The 18,991-nt window shown below is 37.5% G+C and overlaps 1 protein-coding gene across 2 annotated transcripts in view; it reads left to right on the top strand.

The window, feature by feature from the left end:
* Nucleotides 1-14,055: 14,055 nt before the first annotated feature.
* Nucleotides 14,056-18,991, top strand: part of LIPM (lipase family member M) — a 35,300-nt gene continuing 30,364 nt past the window's right edge. For both annotated transcript variants that reach the window (XM_008058187.1, XM_008058186.1), the window contains exon 1: nucleotides 14,056-14,128. The gene's annotated coding sequence lies outside the window, so the exon portion shown is untranslated. The remainder of the gene's footprint in view (nucleotides 14,129-18,991) is intronic.

Genomic DNA, 18,991 nt, shown 5'->3' with positions numbered 1-18,991 from the left:
CTAGAGTCTATAATACTGAGTGACCTCTCACAGAAAAAAAGATCTGAGTATCACATGTTCTCACTCATATAGTGGCCCTTGATCACCCAACATATTACCATAATAAAATGACTGATAGTGGTGGGAAACTATGGGGGAAGGGGAAGGGAGATGGGATTAATGGTAGTGAACATCTGTCTGGGGACGGGGAGACACCTTTTATCAACAAGGGTGCCCGAATGAAGCATATTTGTATACCTAACCCTTAAGTGTATCCCACAATATCATAATAAAAAATATCAATTATAAAAAAATTATATTTACAAAGATTAGATTCTCTTGATCACAATTTTTAGCAACTAACTATTATTGAGCTTTTCAAAGTATGAAATGTTTCATAAAAGAAATATGTTCTTCTAGCCATACTTAACAAATTACTCAAATTAATTAAATTGTGGAATTACTATTACAGAACAGGCAAAAATAGGTACAAATATCCAACTCTTAGTAAATATACAATCCAACTAGAAAGAAATATACAATGTGTACAAGATCTGCCTACGGACTACAAACACTTAAGAGGCATTGTGATCAGTTAATATGTTTTACAGAAACAAAAGAGGCCATTGGTCCACATAGGAATCTGATTAAGTGGGGGTCCATTAAGAGAGCACCTATGAAATGTTTCTTATTCAGCTATTGCTACAATCATGGCTGTGTAACAAACAACTGTGAACAACTCAGAGACTTAAAACAGCAAACATTTATTTTTCATGCTAACATATCTGCAGTTTGACCATGATGGCTCTTCTAGAGGCTAGATCATCTGGGTTGGGTCCACCTCTGCTCCACACATCTCTTCTTTCTGGAACTAGCAACTATCAGGGTTACATTCTTCATAGGACAGTTCCCAAGAACAGAAGAGGGCCAGCTAAACCATACCAGAATAATTAAACCTCTTCTTGCTTTACATCAGCTAACATTATCTAATACAAGTCACACAACCAAACCTAACACCAGTGGGCTGGGGTAGTCTACTTCATTTACAGTGAGAGCCTGCAAATCACTTGGTCAAGAGTTTAGATATATAAAGTACTGTCATACAGAAGTGCAGAACTGGGAGAAATAATCTACTCTGTCACAAACAGGCACAAAACTTATTTTTATTTATTTTTATTTTTTGAGTTGAAGTCTCACTCAGTCGCCCAGACTGTAGTGCAGTGGCTGCTCCCGGCCACCGCAGCCTCGACCTACTGGGCTCCGGCGATCCTTCCGCCTCAGCCTTCCGAGTAGCCGGAATTACAGGCATGCACTACCATGCCCGGCTGATTTTTTGATTTATTGTAGAGATGAGGTCTTGCTGCCCAGGCGGGTCTCGAACCCGCGGGCTCAGGCAATCCACTCACCTCAGCCTCCCAAAGGTGTGGGATTACAGGCTGAACCACCGAACCCGCCTTGGGCACAAAATTTAAAAGATAACAAAAGAGAATACAAAAAAAGTAAGCCTAGCTCCTTCCCCTGACTCCTGATCAAACAGTCTTCCCTTTAAAGACAACAAACTCTTACCAATGTTTTTTGTGTATCCTTCCATGGTTATACCACGTACAGTATATTCCAATAGCCCCATAGATACTCATTTACTTTTGTCACCTAAATGTAGCGTGCAACACATACTTTTCTGCATCTTGCTTTGGTCACTTCATGGACCTTGGAGTTCATTCCCCGTCAGCTCATATGAAGCATTACTATGGTTACATGGAAATCCATTATTAACAAATTTAAGTGGATTAGCACATTTTGCAATTACACACAGTGATGTAGGAATATTGTGCAAATGTCATTTTAGACTTCCTATAAATATTTCTACCTAAAGGATAAATATCTTGAAGTGAAATCACTGATTCAAAGAGAATGTAGAATTTTTTAGATGAAATTATTTTTAACCTTGATAACATAAAATCTCATCTCTGAAAGTATTGTTTGAAATGTACAACCATCTCAGAAACAGGGCAGATGGATAAACACCATAATAATATAACTGCTGATGTTCAAATCACATCAGTGACCACTGATTACAACAACTTTTATATGGTATCCACAAACGGGTTAAGTTTTCCAGTAGAAGGGGCCTGGTAAAGTTTGTTGCCCCCACTAAAATATGCCCAATGTTCATGTGCTATGTCTTTGGTAAGAGTTAAAGAATGGAAAGGTATTGTTGTGTCTTTTCTAAAACTGAAGAAATAAGGGAAACTGACAACAACCTCAGAGAATGCCAAGCAAATGTCTGGCAGGTTTTTTTTTTTTTTTTTGAGTTGGAGTCTCACTCTGTCGCCCAGACTGGAGTGCAGTGGCCGCTCCCTGCCACCGCAACCTCGACCCCCTGGGCTCCAGCGATCCTTCCGCCTCAGCCTTCTGAGTAGCCGGAATTACAGGCATGCACTACCACGCCCGGCTGATTTTTTGATTTATTGTAGAGATGAGGTGTCGCTGCCCAGATGGGTCTCGAACCCGCGGGTTCAGCAATCCACTCACCTCAGCCTCCCAAAGGGGTGGGATTACAGGCTGAGCCACTGAGGCGGGCTTGCCTGGAAGTTTTTTAAAGACAGTTATCCTCTGGTCTCAGGCATAATGTGGTTAGTAAGGTACAATCTTTGTACTTCAGTGTAATTTATAATGTGTTTAGGTGTTTCCATTCGAAGACAATTTATAAAACTGTATTAATGTAATGCTGCCATAAAAAAAACTCTCTCAATTCACACTTGGAATAATTAGAAATGTATTGCTTCCAGATCTAAATCCACAAAAATTTAGGGCTCTTTTTTCTAAGAAATTCCACTATATTATAATTTCTTGTTAATTTGCTTTATTTCTTCCCCCAGTAGACAAGTTCCCAAAAAGCAACAACTATGTCTGTATATATCCTCAGACCTCACATATTCTCAGTTTGCACATAGTGATGCCCCAAAATTATTTGTTAACAGAAAAAAGTGGTGAGGAATAAAATTAATTATTTATAGCTTCTAATATTTTAAAGTGTATTGAATTAGAAGAATGGTAGCAGAAAATCTAACTACAATAGTTGTTCCAAACACATTATCTTAAATCAGACTGACTAAAAAAGTCCAGAGAAATGTATAATGGAATTTGTTTCCCAAGCTAATTGCAGTAGTGTTCATTATATTTAGAGATAGTTTTGCATGGGGCCATCTACAGGTCTCTATAAATGATTAGGTGGATTGGATAAAAAATAAATATGTTGTTACTCATTTGGAATTAAATCTAATTAAATTGCAATTTTTAGCATGAAGCATGGTAAAGTCTGAAACTTCAAAGGAGGGTTTAAATCCCTTTAAGATCTTATGTGAAAACCTTTATCGTCTTTTCATTTATATGGGTTGCTATGGTAATGGGCATAGTATGAAATTAGGAAGGGCCTGTAACTTCATTATAAAAGTTTCTTGGCTATCCTGATTATGTCTTAGACATTCTATCTTTGGTATTTTCAACATCGGAAATTCCCTTAAGATTCTTCCAGACACCAATCTCCTCTTGTAATCTTAAGCTTGGTTGTAAGGGTAAATGGGTTCTTGCATCCATAATAGAATAAATGGATAGAATTATTTTCACTGCAGCAGAAATCAACTGTACTACAACTCTAGATCAATTTTATTTTATAAACATAGGGAGTTTTCTTTGTGCAGCACGTAGTGCCTTTCTTATAGACTTTTTTTCCTTTAAGGTGTTTGAATATTCCATGAAAAACTAACAAACGGGAACACAGTGAGAGATAAAGCTAGAGATGGAAACAGAAACTAGGCTAGGTAGTGTCTAAATGTTAAAGATGCTCTTCCCTCATCTTAAAAGCAATCGGAAGCTGCCAAAGGATTTAACCTAAAGAAAACCTAATCACTGTATTTTTTATGAAGATCACTTTGACCATTGCCTAGAAAGTGGATTTTAAAACACCAACAAGAGATTCTGGGCAAATTTGTAAATTTGACCAAGCTTCTTGATGCAGACTGCTCCCCTCCTGTTGTGTTCTCTAAGAGAGACGAACCTTGGAAACTTCAGGGCCAGCTCCATGATACTGACCTGCCCTGCTGGCAAATCCACAAGGTGGGGGTCCTGGAGTTGGTCTTCTCTCCAAACTAAGCACTCATCAAGTTAACGGATATGCATTGACAGGGAATGATGATCACTATGAAAACCATGTGGTTGGGTTTAAGCTGTGCAGGTCCACTTACACGGAGATTTTTTTCTGCCTCTGTCACCCCTGAGACAGTAAGACTATCCCTCCTCTTTCTCTTCTTCCTCAGCCTACCCAACCCGAAGACAATGAGGATGAAGACCTTTATGATGATCCATTTCCACTTCATGAATAGTACACATATGTTCTCTTCCTTATTATTTTCTTAATAGTATTTTCTTTTCCTTAGATTACTTTATTGTAAGAATACAATATAAATACATATAACATAAAAAAAGAAAACCATGTGGTAATATGCAAAAATACCCATGATATAATGTTATGTGAGGAGAAAAAAATGAAACTGGTAAAACTCTGATTGTAAATATATACAAATATTAAAATAATTATATAACTTTATAAAATATTTGCATATAATGAAAACAGAAGCAATCTGTTTTAAAAATAAAATTAGCCGGGCTCGGTGGCTCAGCCTGTAATCCCGTGCCTTTGGGAGGCTGAGGTGAGTGGATTGCCTGAGCCGCGGGTTCGAGACCCGCCTGGGCAGGTGAGACCTCATCTTTACAATAAATCAAAAAATCAGCTGGGCATGGTAGTGCATGCCTGTAATTCCGGCTACTTGGAAGGCTGAGGCGGAAGGATCGCCGGAGCCCAGCAGGTCGAGGCTCCGGTGGCCGGGAGCGGCCATTGCACTTCAGTCTGGGCGACAGAGTGAGACTCCAACTCAAATAAATAAATAAATAAAATTAGTTGTGTCAGAATAATAACATGTGATTTATTTTATGCATTTTAATTTTTCATATAGTAATGATACAATGGTTACAGCAGGTTAAGAAAACAAATCAAATATTAATTTTGGGTACACATGAAATCAACTGTAATTTATGCTTCTTTGACTGAATTATGTATATGGCTCAGACCATTTAAAAATTTTAGATACCAATTTTAAGAAATATCCTTCTAATAGAGACTCTGAACGAGGAAAAGAAACAATTTATTCATTTCTGAATATTGGAGGGCAATTCTAATATCCGATTGCCAGAAGAGTACTACTTGACAATTTTTAAAAATTATTTTCAACTTGAGACTTTTATAAATTAAGAACTCATAGTAACAGAAATTTATAATTAAATCTTAATTTATACTTAAAAATTAAGTACAAAGAATAATACAGTCTAGACATCCTTCATTGATGGGAAAATTGACTACAAACTTGTAATACAAATTTATAGAAAAGTTGACAAAAAAGTTTTTCCTTAGTTTTTTACCCTCATACACAGCAAGAAACTCGTTTTTGCAACCTTACAACAAGATCACCAGGTTAGTATAGTTTCTCAAGCCTAAAATATCCCATTTCTATTTTTTATAGAATGAGGTTAAGTAATAATATTAATTTTAATCAGTACAAATTTATGTCAAATGTATTCAAATTCAGAGACATGAAGCCTGGCTCAAATGATGGTCTTTTTGATACTCACTAATCAAAGAGTAAGGCAAGTGTTTCACCACTAGGGCTTTGCTCAGCTCTGATCACCTCTCCATTCTCCACTCATAGGAAACTTATACATGTTTTTCAAAGTCTGGTCAAAACATCATCATTTCTGAAAAGGTTTCCCTGAACCTCATGCCCCAGAATTGCTACTCTTTCTTCTAAATCACTTTTTATTTCCTCCAGAATTATTTTTTGGAGAGTTTTGTGTAAGTATAGCTCCCTAATAAATTTTAAGTAGATTGAGAAAGGAGCAATTAAGACAAAATGTCACTCCATGACATTTTGACTGTCCCTTTATAGTCATGAACCACCACCATCACCGCCCCCAACTCTCCATGAACTTGACTCCTGACAACCACTAATCTGTTCTCTATCTCTATAATATTGTATAAGTGGAATCATGCAGTATATGACCTTTTGATATTGACTTTTTTAATGCAACATAATATCCTTGAGCTCCATCTAAGTTGTTGTGCATATCAAGTTTGTTTCTCTTGTTTGCTGAATAGTATCCTATGGTATGCCTCCACCCCATTTGTTTACTCATTTAACCCCTAAAAGGACATGTGGGTTGTTTCCAAGTTTTGACTTAATCTCTTGATTTTTTGACTCTTAGCAAGATAACCTGAAAACAGAAAACATTCAGTACAGATTCATTAATTTGAATTAATTGCTAGTCCCACCCAAAGCTCAATTTTCTGGACTGATACTTTCTGTGATGTGTACAATGCCCCAAGGGAAAATGTCAGTTACTCAAGTCAGAATTCCCATTGACTTAACTACACAATCCTTCACTCATATTTTAGTACACATTTAGAAATTGCAAAACATTGATGTGGTTCTCATTACATTTTAGAGTTGTTATGTCATTTAGTAAGGGCTCTGGAGTCGGGTGAAAAAAGATTGCTGATAATACCTTGATGGTCAATGAAAGACTTTCTCTTGTCCAAGATGGGACAGATCTTCAGTCCCATCAAAACCTCCATCAGCACCATCAATCTCCCACTCCAAATGAAGCCAACCCAAATGAAAATAATAATTCAACAATATTGTGCAACCATTAAAAATCTTACATAAAGTATAAATAAAAGCACAATTTTTTCTATTTTTATTTGTATAGTTACAAGAAAGTAAATAATATAAAAACAGAATTGTCTATGGAACGTAGCTTCAAGCTTCATAGTCTCCCTCCATTCAATTTCCAACCAGATTGTCTCTAAATTCCATCTGCGGAGGAATTCTGGAATCAAACCTTCCTTCTTTCTGTATCTTGTTTGCTTCTTGTTTCTGTATCTTGTTTGCCTTTTGAGTCTGTATGTGAATTGCTTTCCTGACAAAACCAGTCAACAGAGTTGAGAAGGCTAGTTTATTTGAAATCTTATGGACTCTTAATAAGCCTTATCAAAATAAGCACTTAAAGAAAATTCCGTTTGCATCCTGCTACTCTACCTTCACCCTCAAAGAAAAAAAATTCCCTGGAAACTCTGTTTTAGGTAAGGAACGCCTGGTCTTAGACATTATCAAAGCATGACAACAAAGAGAAGCCAACAAATCTATATTGGGATGGAGCAAAGGGAAGATTCAGTCACATACTCCACAGGACATGTCTCAAGTATAGGTGGACCCTCACAATGTTTAATGTTATAATGAAACACTTATTCATATTACAGAATAAAATGTGTATATAATACATAATTATAAAATACAAATATAAGTTATAAGTATAGTTTGAGGCTAAGCGGCTTCTTTAAGTGGATTTTTGGCAGCCATATAATACACATCTGTATTTCCACAGCTATTTATATTTATCTAATTTTAACTTTATCTTCTTTTTAATATATCTCTTAGTTATTTGATACACAGAGGTGCCAAAATAGGAATACACATTTTAAGAGATGTTATGTATTACTTTTAGAAGTTGAATTAAATTATGGTAGTAGTGTGTATTATGATGTTTGTTCAACCATACTTCTGCCATTTCCTTTGACTGTCCTACCTGTTGCATGGTGGTGCTAGCATTCATTTGATTAATGCCATCTTTTGAGCTAATGTCATACTTAAAATGTGTCTACATTTTTTTTGGCATTCCTCATATGTTTCAAAAAAAAATTTTTTTTTTGAGTCTCACTCCATCACCCAGACTGGAGTGCAGTGGCACACTCCCGGCCACCGCAGCCTCGACCTGCTGGGCTCCAGCGATCCTTCTGTTCAGCCTTCCAAGTAGCTGGAACTACAGGCACGCGCTACCATGCCCGGCTAATTTTTTGATTTATTGTAGAGATGAGGTCTCGCCAAGTTGCCCAGGCGGGTCTCGAACCTGCGGGCTCAGGCAATCCACTTACCTCGGCCTCCCAAAGCGTGGGATTACAGGCTGAGCCACTGAGCCCGGCCAAGAAACTTTTTCAGGAAGAAATATGTATTGAAGATCTTCCATACAGCCAAGCAATCCCAATTCAGGGAATATACCCCAAGGAACTCAAATCATTCTACAAAGAAGATACCTGTACACACATGCTTATTGCAGCACTAATCACATCAGCAAAAACATGAAACCAACTGCGCTGTCCATCGAAACTGGGCTGGATAAAAAAATGGGATACATACACATGATGAAATATTATGCGGCCATATAGAAGGACAAAACTATGGACTTCACAGCAACTTGGATGGATTTGGAGTCTATCACACTCAGTGATCTATCATAGAAACAAAGAACTGAGCACCACGTGTACTCACTCACAAGTAGACCCTGCGCACCTATCATAATACTACAAAAAAGGGATTGGCAGTAGCAGGACACTGCCAGGGGAGGAAGGAGGAGGAACATAACATCAGTAAGGGTGCCTGATCCTAATCCAGGTGCAGTGAGGTCCAATGGGAGGCCCAAAACTTCACCTGTACAGAAACCACTTATATACCCAATGCTGATTTGTACCCCACAACTTTAAAAAGTAAAAATTAAAAGAAAAAGAAATATGTATTGAATACGTCTGAGTCCTTGAAAGAATGCTGTTTGCTACTTTATCGCATTGTTTTGTTGCCTTAACACAAAGGATCAAAATATCTTCTTACCACACAATTCTAGAAAGATTTTTCTATTTTCTTCTGAAGTTTAGCATTACAACAGAAAAATCTAAAGTTATACCTTAGTTTTTATACACTTGTAGGGTACCTGTTGTGATTTTTAAAAATAATTACTTCTGGGCAACCCCCTCGGGTCCCCTCTCACTCTGGAAGTTTTTCTATCCTCTCAATAGATCCTGCTTTCTCAACTTTCTGGCCATCCATGTCCCTCATTCTTCCTGGACAGGAGACAAGAACCCCGACCTGAAAAGCTGCAGAAGATCATCAGAGTTGAAGAACTGTGCACCCTGGAGGTTGGCTGAAGCAGGAGAGCTGCCAGCAGAAGTCGAGACTCCAAAGCTGAGACACTTTTGGGGGCTGGCTTTTTTTAATAAATAAATTAAAAAAAAAACCAAGCCGCAATACTCTCATGGCTTGGCTTGGGAGCCCATTAGAGTCAACACTCCTGGGGCTCGGCTACCAATCCATCAAGCCAACACTCTTGAAGCCTGGGCTGACATGAAAAATCCGTATTAGATTTTTCACCCAATGTGGGGCTCAACAGAAGGAAGCCATCAAACTCCAGATAGTGATGCAGATGGAACCTTGTATGGAAACTAACTACTACTGAGGACCCTTAGATCACTCTCTGGATAATCTCTAGCTACCATCCCCATATGATGCCCATAATCAGCAGGAAGTAGCAAGGTTGGTTATTGTCCTCACTCCCTAACGTAGTTAGGATTACTTCTCCAGAGGGTGGAATGAGAGAGGAGGTAGCTAGAAATCAACTAGGCAGACAGACAGGATGAGTCCAAAGGATCAAACAGAGTAGACAGCTAGTAAACAACTCTGCTGACAGGGCAGACAGACAGGGTGGGTCACCCAGTAACAAAATAACAAACAATGCAGAAAACAGGGTGGGACTCTGGTAAAAAAGTAACAGACTTCCTGCTCCTGAGATTGGAAAACAACCAATCAGTTCACAGCTAGTGCTAGCCAATCAGCTCAGTCTTAGGGCTATATAAGCACCAGATTTCAGCTCCAAATTGGCAACACCCTCCGGCCCACCCCCACTGTGAGAGCTTTTCTGTCCTCTCAATAAGTCCTGCTTTCTCAACATAAAAAAATAAGTAAATAATTACTTCTCTGATTATATGTTTGTGGTTTTGTCTTCATTCCTACAAATAAAAAAAAAAAAACTTAGCAAACACATGTATGCAAAGGTATTTCCTCTTATTTTAATTTTACAGTGAGCCCTTTCAATCTGCATGCATATGTTTTCTCTAACTCAGAAAAACTCAGGTGTTTTTCTGTTATGTCTTTGTATTGACATGTCTATTCCTTTGCTTTAGTCTGGCCAAGAAACTCAGCTATCTGTTTATTTAGACAAATACCTGACATCTTCTCTGTCATTGTTTTCATCTCTTTTTCTTTGACGTTTGAACTTGGTTTTTCTCAAGATCACGAATGTACTTATATGCAATTCTGTACTTTACAGCCTCCAGTGTTTTTTGCTAATTGTTTTTTTGTTTTCTTTCCATTTTTATCTTGTCCATCTCTCTTTATCTTCTATGCTATTACATTTTATTATGAAACATTTCAGATATAAAACCATACAGAATATAATCCAATGAACACCTGTATTTACTTACCTAGGTGTGAAAATATAGCATTACAGGTGAATTTTTTCTGTTCGCATCAATTTTTGTATATTTTTGTAGAATATTGTTTATTTCATCTAAGTTTATGTATTTTTCTATGTATAAGTATATTTAATTATGTATCATGCATATCATATATGCAAATATTTGTATGTGTATATATTTAAAACAGTGTAGCTACTATGTAAGACACTTTCCTTTTTATCTTTTTCTCCTCCTTATTGTATGCCATATTCTTTTTATTTCAGTGTTTCTTTTACTCTTATATTTTATTTTAGGTTTTACAAAAATATCTTAACATTAGCACTTCTGAAAGGTGAAGGTACTCCCCCAGACAGATTCAATATTTTATCAGTTATGCCTCACACATGGACATGGCCAGCCTTTAGTGGTGACCACATCCTTCCTGAGTGACCTTTGGAGATCATCCACTGTCTCACCATAAACTAGTAACCAAATTTTTCAACTTATTCTTCATGTTTCCTACCTTCTCCAGCATAAGGCAAACATGGTATTGAGAGTCAGGCATCTTAATTTCTAAAAGCAAGGCTCTGTATCTGTTTAGCATAATTGATTTTTTTTCAAGATTTACTTTGTTTTACCTTGAGCAAGTCACGTTTTCTGGGCCTCATTGTCTTCTATGAAATAAGAGTGTGGATGATTTTTTTTTTAACTTTAAAGATTGATAAGTCTAGCTATATACTGTTCTTCAAATACAGTAGCCACATGAGGCTATATAAGTTTCTATTTTAATTAATTCTTTTTTTTTTTTTTTTGAGTCGGAGTCTCACTCTGTCGCCCAGACTGGAGTACAATGGCATGCTCCCAGCCACCGCAGCCTCGATCTGCTGGGCTCTGGCGATCCTTCCACCTCAGCCTTCCAAGTGGCTGGAACTACAGGTGTGTGCTATCACACCCGGGTAATTTTTGATTTTATGTAGAGATGAGGTCTCGCCAAGTTGTCCAGGTGGATCTCGAACCCGCGGGCTCAGGCATTAATTAATTCTAATCAAATTAAAAATTTAGTTCTTAGCCTAGCCACATACCAAGTGCTTGATAGCCACATGTACTTAGTGGTTATTGCACACATATAGACAGTTTCTATCATCACAGCAAGGCCTGTTGGACAGCTCCAGATAAGCTCTAGGAAGGAGCTTCTGAGTGAGAACGGATAAACTGTGGCTGAAGCAGGATTCCTGTAAACAAGCTCAATTAGTTGCAGACTGGGAGAAGCACTTATCAGCAAACAAATGTCTCTGAAATCAGTTTATTGCAGGGAAAGTTTACCAACACTGCACCTAAACAGTACTGGAAAAAAAATTTCTGCTACTTACAAGTTATGTGGTCTCAGGAAAGTGACTTATCCTCTCTGAGACTCAGTTTGCACTTATATAGAGTGGGGATAAGAAAACCAATCTCGTTGCTTTAGAGTTATTACTATAGTAATATATACGGATCCCAAAGCACAGTGTCTGGAAAGTATTTGATACTTGGGAAACCTTCTTAATATTCAGGTCGCCCTCAGGGAAAACCTAAATACTTCTTGAAAAAAATTCTTGGCAAAGTCTTTGAAGAAAAACTATCTTCACCATGAAGAGTTCCCTAATCCTCTCCATGCTTGCTCTATTCCATTCTCTGCTTCAAACTAAAAGGAACATCTCCCTGACTGAACTCTATAGCACTTTATTGTTCCTTTCCCTAGGGACCCCAAATTTTTCTACCTTGCACTGCCCTGATTTGTAGTCCTCTACCAGAGAAAGGCCACATGAGTGCAGGAACTTACCTAAACCTATCAGTAAGTTTTGCAAAGTGACCTTCATATTACCCACGTCGAATAAATACTGCCCCACATATTTTTCCACCAGTGATTTTCACTCTTTATGAGTGAAAAAAGGATTTCTCTTGTCTTGTTGACTCACCTTCTACCCCTGTACAGGACCAACTGTCAAAAGAGTCAGAAATAAAATTGTGTCATATTCCTCAAAAGAGTCTTCTTGCAGAGCTAAAATGAGAGTATAGTCATCCCCGAATGACATGAATGACATGATTCTTCTCTAATCTTAAGTAGGGCGGTATTCTCCTGAGGCAATACTTCCCAAGTTTAGTCATTCACATTAGTCATTCACAATGTTTGCCAAATCTCCATGTTAATTATAATATTGTTTGTTTAAAAGTCTCAAAAATCCATTTACTTATTTAACTTAAATATCTTTGTAAAAGAAATTTTATACAGCTATTCTAAATGGGAAAGAAAGATTCATTTGCCAAAAGTTGAAGGTAATCATAACATAATAACAACTAAAAAGCAGATGATTTGCAGTAAAGTAGATAAATGTCATGACTAGTCGGTGCACCTGTGTTTTAGAACTGTCTTCTCTTTGTTCAGTGTGAGCTTTCTGTTTGAAAGAGAAATTTTGCTAGAAACAAAAATATAAGCTAAAATTAGACTTTCTCCCGAATGCACTCAGAAGATTGAAGGAAATTTGATAGGGAAACTGGAAAAGGATGAATAACTGTTAAAGGATGCTATCTTAGAAAGGAAGACCAGAGTCGTGGGAGGAAACAGGACATTGACCACTCAGAGCTTCCCCTGTAATCAGCAGACTTCACGGCCTCAGGCCTAAATTCTTCCACTGTTGCTTTAATCTCTGGATACCATTTTTATTCTGTCTGCCTGGTGGAGTTTTTTAGGCAGTGTTTCCCATGTGTAGGGTGTACAGCACAAGGGCTGTGGGAGATATTAAACCACATGATGGTTTAATATGAACCACATGATGTCTACTCCCTACACCCCATGATGTCTATATTCTACATCTCAGAAGTCTATGAGTATGTTACCTTAAATGGCAAAAGGAAATCTACAGATGTATTAAACTAGGGTTTTGAGTTGGGGAGTTTATCCTGGATTATGTGAGTGGCCCCGATGTAATCACAAGGAAAGGTCAGAGTCGCACAGAAGAGATATTACAATGACCTAGGAGGTTGGAATGATGCCAGTAAGAGCCAAAGAATGCAGGAAAGCTGGAAAAGGCAAGGAAGCAGGTTCTCCCTTGAAGTCTCCAAGGGAATACAGGCTTACTGGTACCTTGACCTTAGAATTATGACCTCCAGGCAGTTTTTCTTTTTTCAAGAAACTTGCCCATTCTTTCTGCCACGCATCTTCCTTTTCCCTTCTCCTTGCTAATAAACTCTGTTTTAAAAATACAATGACCATTTGTATACCTAATCCTGAAGTATACCCCACATCTTCAAAATAGCTTTTCGGTCCTCTCAATAAATCCTACTTTCTAAAATTAAATTAAATTTAATTTTAATTTAAAAAAATTATGACCTCTAACATATAAGAGAATAATTTGTTATAACAGCAATAGGAAACTAATAGAGACTAACTCACACACCATGTGGTTCAAGGGATATAACAGCATGGCCAGACATCAGCTAATATCTCTCATGACCTTAGTGCTGTACACCCTGCACAAGGGAAACGCTACCTAACGAACTCCACCAGGCAGACAGAATAAAAATGGTATCCAGAGATTAAAACAACTACAGAAGAATTTAAGCCTGAGACAGTGAAACCAGTTGCTAAGGTGATGGCTAATTATAGAGGAAGCTCTGCGTGGTCGATGTCTTGTTTCCTCTGTGGCTTCAGCCTTCCTTTCTAATGTAGCATCCAACCATTCCAGAATCAGTCCTCCTTCAATAAATGGAATCTACGTTAAGGTAGGTCATATCTATGATTTTTTCTGCTCTTAAACTGATCTGCTTTTCTCTTAGATTAAAATAAGCTTGGTAATATTTTCTTAAATTTAAAATAATTATTGTGTTTCTGTCTAATTATAAAAATAAATCTGTTTATAGGACAGGTGAGGTGGCTCACGCCTATAATCCCAGCACTTTGGGAGGCCGAGGTGAGAGGATTGCCTGAGCCCATGGTCTTGACCTCATTTCTACAATAAATCAAAAACTTAGCCAGGCGTGGTGGCATGTGCCTGTAGTTCCAGCAACTTGGAAGGTTGAGGTGGAAGGATCACCTGAACCCATCAGGTTAAGACTGCAGTGGCCGTGGGTGACAGAGTGACTCTGACTCAAAATAAAAAAATTATAAATAAATAAATCTGTTTATTATAAACATTTTGAAGAATAGAGAGAAGTTAACAAAAATAAATAATAAAAAGCCAATATTCTTACCACCCAGGAAACTACTTGGTTAATATTCTGATAGATTTCTCTCTAGTCCCATTTCTATTTATGTCTGTTTATAACTTAAAAATTATTAAATAAATACTGCTTAGGAGACTTAGTTTTTCCTGTTAAAAGATAGTTTGAACACTTTTGAACTATATATAATATACCTTTACAATATTTTTGTAATGACTTAATAATACTCTGTTGTTAACATGAACTAGAATTTATGTAACCATTTCAAACACATGGCTATTTATGCCATTTCCAATTTTTCATTATTTCCTTTTAATATTTTGGTTTACCACCAGTGGCTCCTAGAAATAAATTTCTGAATTAAAAATATTTAAATTTCTTACACATATTGCCACATTCTCCATCAAAAAGTTATAAAAATTTACCTTGAAAAAAATGATTTTTTAAGTAAGTGCAAGTTTGAGTGAATATAAAAGAAGGAATAAGTGACAAACTTTTAGTCAGTAACAAAGAGAAGAATTTTCATTTTGTATTTCTTGTGATGAGCAAGAGAATGTGCCTGTCTTTTCTTGAATTGACCATCTATGGGAGAAAGAGGGAAAAAAGTGATGCTGTGGAAATGAAGTAACTTCTTAATGGGGAAAAAAGAAGTGAGAACATTTTTTCCCCTAATGACATTTAGATGAATTTAAAAACACTGCTAGTATGAGTGTTTTCAGGTTTCAGAAAGGAATGGTGGATGGATGATCCTCGCTATGGCAAATGGAGATGGTCTTTTCAAAGTCTTTGCCTATTTCAGAAGTGTCATGGTGCACAGTCAGCCAATGACAGATCTAATGATTCAATACAACCAATCTGTGTTGTCTTAAAGTCAATTTTTGTTTTGGCTGCCTACACAGATTGTTAGATATCAAACTCCCAAATCACTCACTTGTTAAGGATTGACATGGCAAAGCCCATGGCAGTCACAGCAGCTGAGCACTGAGCCAGGCAGCTTGAACTAAACTGTAACTACCAAAGATCATGGTCTATTCTTGGGGTCACCTGTTCCTGCCTCTTCATCTATTTTAACTGAAAATAAGATAGAAAATGTTTAAGTAATCAGCTTTATTGTTAATGTTTTTTTATCTCAAGTCTACAAATTGATATTCATCCTAATAATAATAATAATAATAATAATAAATAGCAGCAACATATTAAGTAGCTTCTGCTTGCCAGGCACTGTGCTATGCGCCTCACACCTATGTTTTGCTAAGGCTTTACAGCAGTGCTGTGGGGAAGATGTTGTTATAATTATCAATTTATAGACAAGCAAACTGAAACTCAGAAAATTGTCCAGTGGCCCATTGTCGTTGAGAGGCAGAGCTGAAATTTGAACCAAGGTCTGTTGAATTCCACTCTTTTCTACTATTTTTTCTAGATGAGACTTCCTGCTAGGTGATCCTGTGTCTTTAGGTTTCAGTTAGTATATACAAGCCCCATAGCCAAACTTATACATCTCCATGCTTACCCTTTTTTTGGCCCTGGGAAAACATTTTCAAGAAACTAAACCTAGTGACAGCTGGAGTCTTTTCTGATCCCTGACTATTTCATTCTTCATTAGATATATGACAGGTTTGAAAGAGCAGGGGAAGGTGGGATATAATATTCTTTTATTTCTTTAAGGGCATTGTTTTTAAAATTGCTTATAAAGTTTCTGGATTTTTTTTTTTTTTTTTTTTGAGTTGGAGTGTCACTCTGTCACCCAGGCTGGAGTGTAGTGACACGCTCACGGTCACCCCAGGGCTAACCCACTGGGCTCCGCGATCCTTCTGCTTTAGCCTTCCAAGTAGCCAGGACTACAGGCGTGCGCTACCATGCCTGGCTAATTTTTATTATTATTTATTGTAGAGATGAGGTCTTGCCAAGTTGCCCAGGCTGGAATTTTTTTGTTGTTTGTTTTCGATTCATTTTGTTCGGTGTGTATTAATGTAGTTAAGACTCCATTTTCCCTGTTGAAAATATGTCAGGCTTATCACAGACAATCAAATAAATACCCCAGGACAGGAACCTTTGGAGGAAAGCTTCTGGGAGTGATATACGTCAATACTAGTGTCAGGGTGAGATGGGAAACATGCTGATTTGTTCTGGAATTGAAGCTGAGAATCCTAGCACCTCAATCCAAGAACCGGAATGCATAGAAAGAAGAGACAATCCCTGAATACATAGACACCATACAACTCTTTAAAGGGCAAGAACGCATGTTTCTGGGATGTCCCCTGATTGCTATGAGGTGATATAAAGGGCCTCTCTTTATCCTACTTCCTACTGTGCTTTCTCTTTTCACTCCTACTGCCCCTTGCTTGCCTGAGCTTCCATCATGCTGAAGCCAATCTTAAACATTTGGACAAATTGTGTCCCTCTACTGGGCCAGAGCTAACTCATCTCTAAAATAAGCCAGCTGATCCACCATGTCTTTGCCAGCCTGGTTATATGTTATGGCCCCCCAATGTGATCACTTTAAAAGTCAGACCAGGACAAGACCATTGTTGAACAACCTTGGCCTTCTGTCCCACACCAATCAAAGAAACTACAGCACCTGCCGCTTCAGTGTCTTTGGGTGACCCTCTCCATCACTTTGTTCCCCTCTTCCTTCACAAGGAGTTGTGGTGTTTCGTGCTGCTCTCTGGTTGAGCCTCAGCCCAAAATTTGGAAGCCTCCAAAGCCTGATTATCCTCCAAGTGCTCCAGGACTAAAATAATCCCCAGTCATTTCTCTTCTGCCTACATCAAAATTTCCAAAATCACAAAGGGTGAAAATATAAGTAGATGCCTTTTAATTTTTGTTAAAAGGACCTATTAACACCAGAGGAGAGAAGGATAATAGAAACTATCTCACCTGGTTGTATTAAAACATTTTTAAAAGCAAAACAAAACAGAAGCAAAACAAAACCTGTTCAAGCAAAAAAGCCTCCAGCATACAAAAAATAAATTAGTTATAGTGCAAAATTATCGTATAAAATGCAATCTTACGGCCTTTACACATTATGAAGTGAAGTGGTAAGTATGAAGCTGCTTTGGTGAGTCCCAGAATTAGATATGGAGTTACAAATGGCAGTGCTTAGTTTATATCCACCTAGGCTTACACTTTAGTGCTTTGTTTGCCTTTATGATATGATAGAGTCTACACAGATAAGTAGTTGAAGTCATAGTTATTTTTAAACAAAAGTTTTAAACAACTTCAATTCTCTTTAGCTGTATAAGATAGCATAGGAAGTTTTACTTGAAGGTTCCAGTGGAATTTGATGAATACGTGGCCACAGAGGTTTTGGAATTTGGTATATAATATATACACTTGAGACTACATGTGAGACAATCGGCTTCATAGGTAATATTAGGTGAATCACAGCATCTTACAGTTGGCAACCTGCAGATCAAGTTGATGTGCTCTTAACCTGTCAGCTTAGCTATATTTGTTTGTTAAATGCAAGCCGGTTTTATGACGCTTAATTAATATTTAAATCCACTTTGAGATTTAAAAATAATTGAACCAATGTATACTATCATTAGCCATCGTAGAAAGGAGTAGCTCATGTGGGTGTGTCTTCAACCCTGTAGTTTTTCCATATACATTTTAAAACCTCGATGGGATCAGGGTTATTATGAATCATCATTTTATCACATTTTTTAATGCTGGTGAATACAGGAAAATACTTAATCCTAAAAACCCCAGTCTTCTTTCATTTTCTGAGACCAAATTCTTCTCTAGGGAAGGAGTCAAGCTGAGGGAAGTTGAGGTACAGGGATTAGAACACCTCACACCTCTTCCTAGAGCACTGGCCCCCAAGACCAGCTCACCCTAGAATCATTTGGTTCATTTGATGAAAACACAAAATCTTGGGCCCCAAATCCAGAGTCTCTGCTTCAGTAGGTCTGGGATGGGACTTGAAATCATTATCATCAATTATTATTTTGTGTTTGATTATTTTGTGTCTGATTGTCTTCAATATGAGAGGTAAAGTGTGGGTTTTCAGTCCCACCCAGCCTGATTAAAATCAGAGCTTTGAAAAGAATGCAGAATTAGTGTATGCATTTGTTGTCCAGTGGATTAAACAGTCTGTTCTAGCGCCGGTGAAAAGAAAATATTTCAACGTCATGAAAAATTGGGAGCATCTCATAGAAATGAACTAACATTGCTCCTGAAACAGAAAATTTTACTTTTTTTTTCTCACCTGGAAAACAGCATGTCTAAATCACCATGACTAGCTAATATGCAAACAACTTTTGGAAGATTTATCAACAGATATGAAAAGTCAGTTAATTTATATAACAGTTTTAAATACATGTTTGTACACCATTTTATTTTATTTATTTTTTATTTTCTGAGTTGGAATCTCACTCTGTCGCCCAGGCTGGAATGCAGTGGCATATTCATGGCAACCGCAGC

The sequence above is a fragment of the Carlito syrichta genome, unplaced genomic scaffold (genome assembly GCF_000164805.1).
Source record: "Carlito syrichta isolate Samal-C Ts95f unplaced genomic scaffold, Tarsius_syrichta-2.0.1 Scaffold303242, whole genome shotgun sequence".
NCBI lineage: Eukaryota > Metazoa > Chordata > Mammalia > Primates > Tarsiidae > Carlito > Carlito syrichta.
Note: the sequence above shows the minus strand (reverse complement) of the source record. Positions and strands in the feature narration are given on the sequence as shown.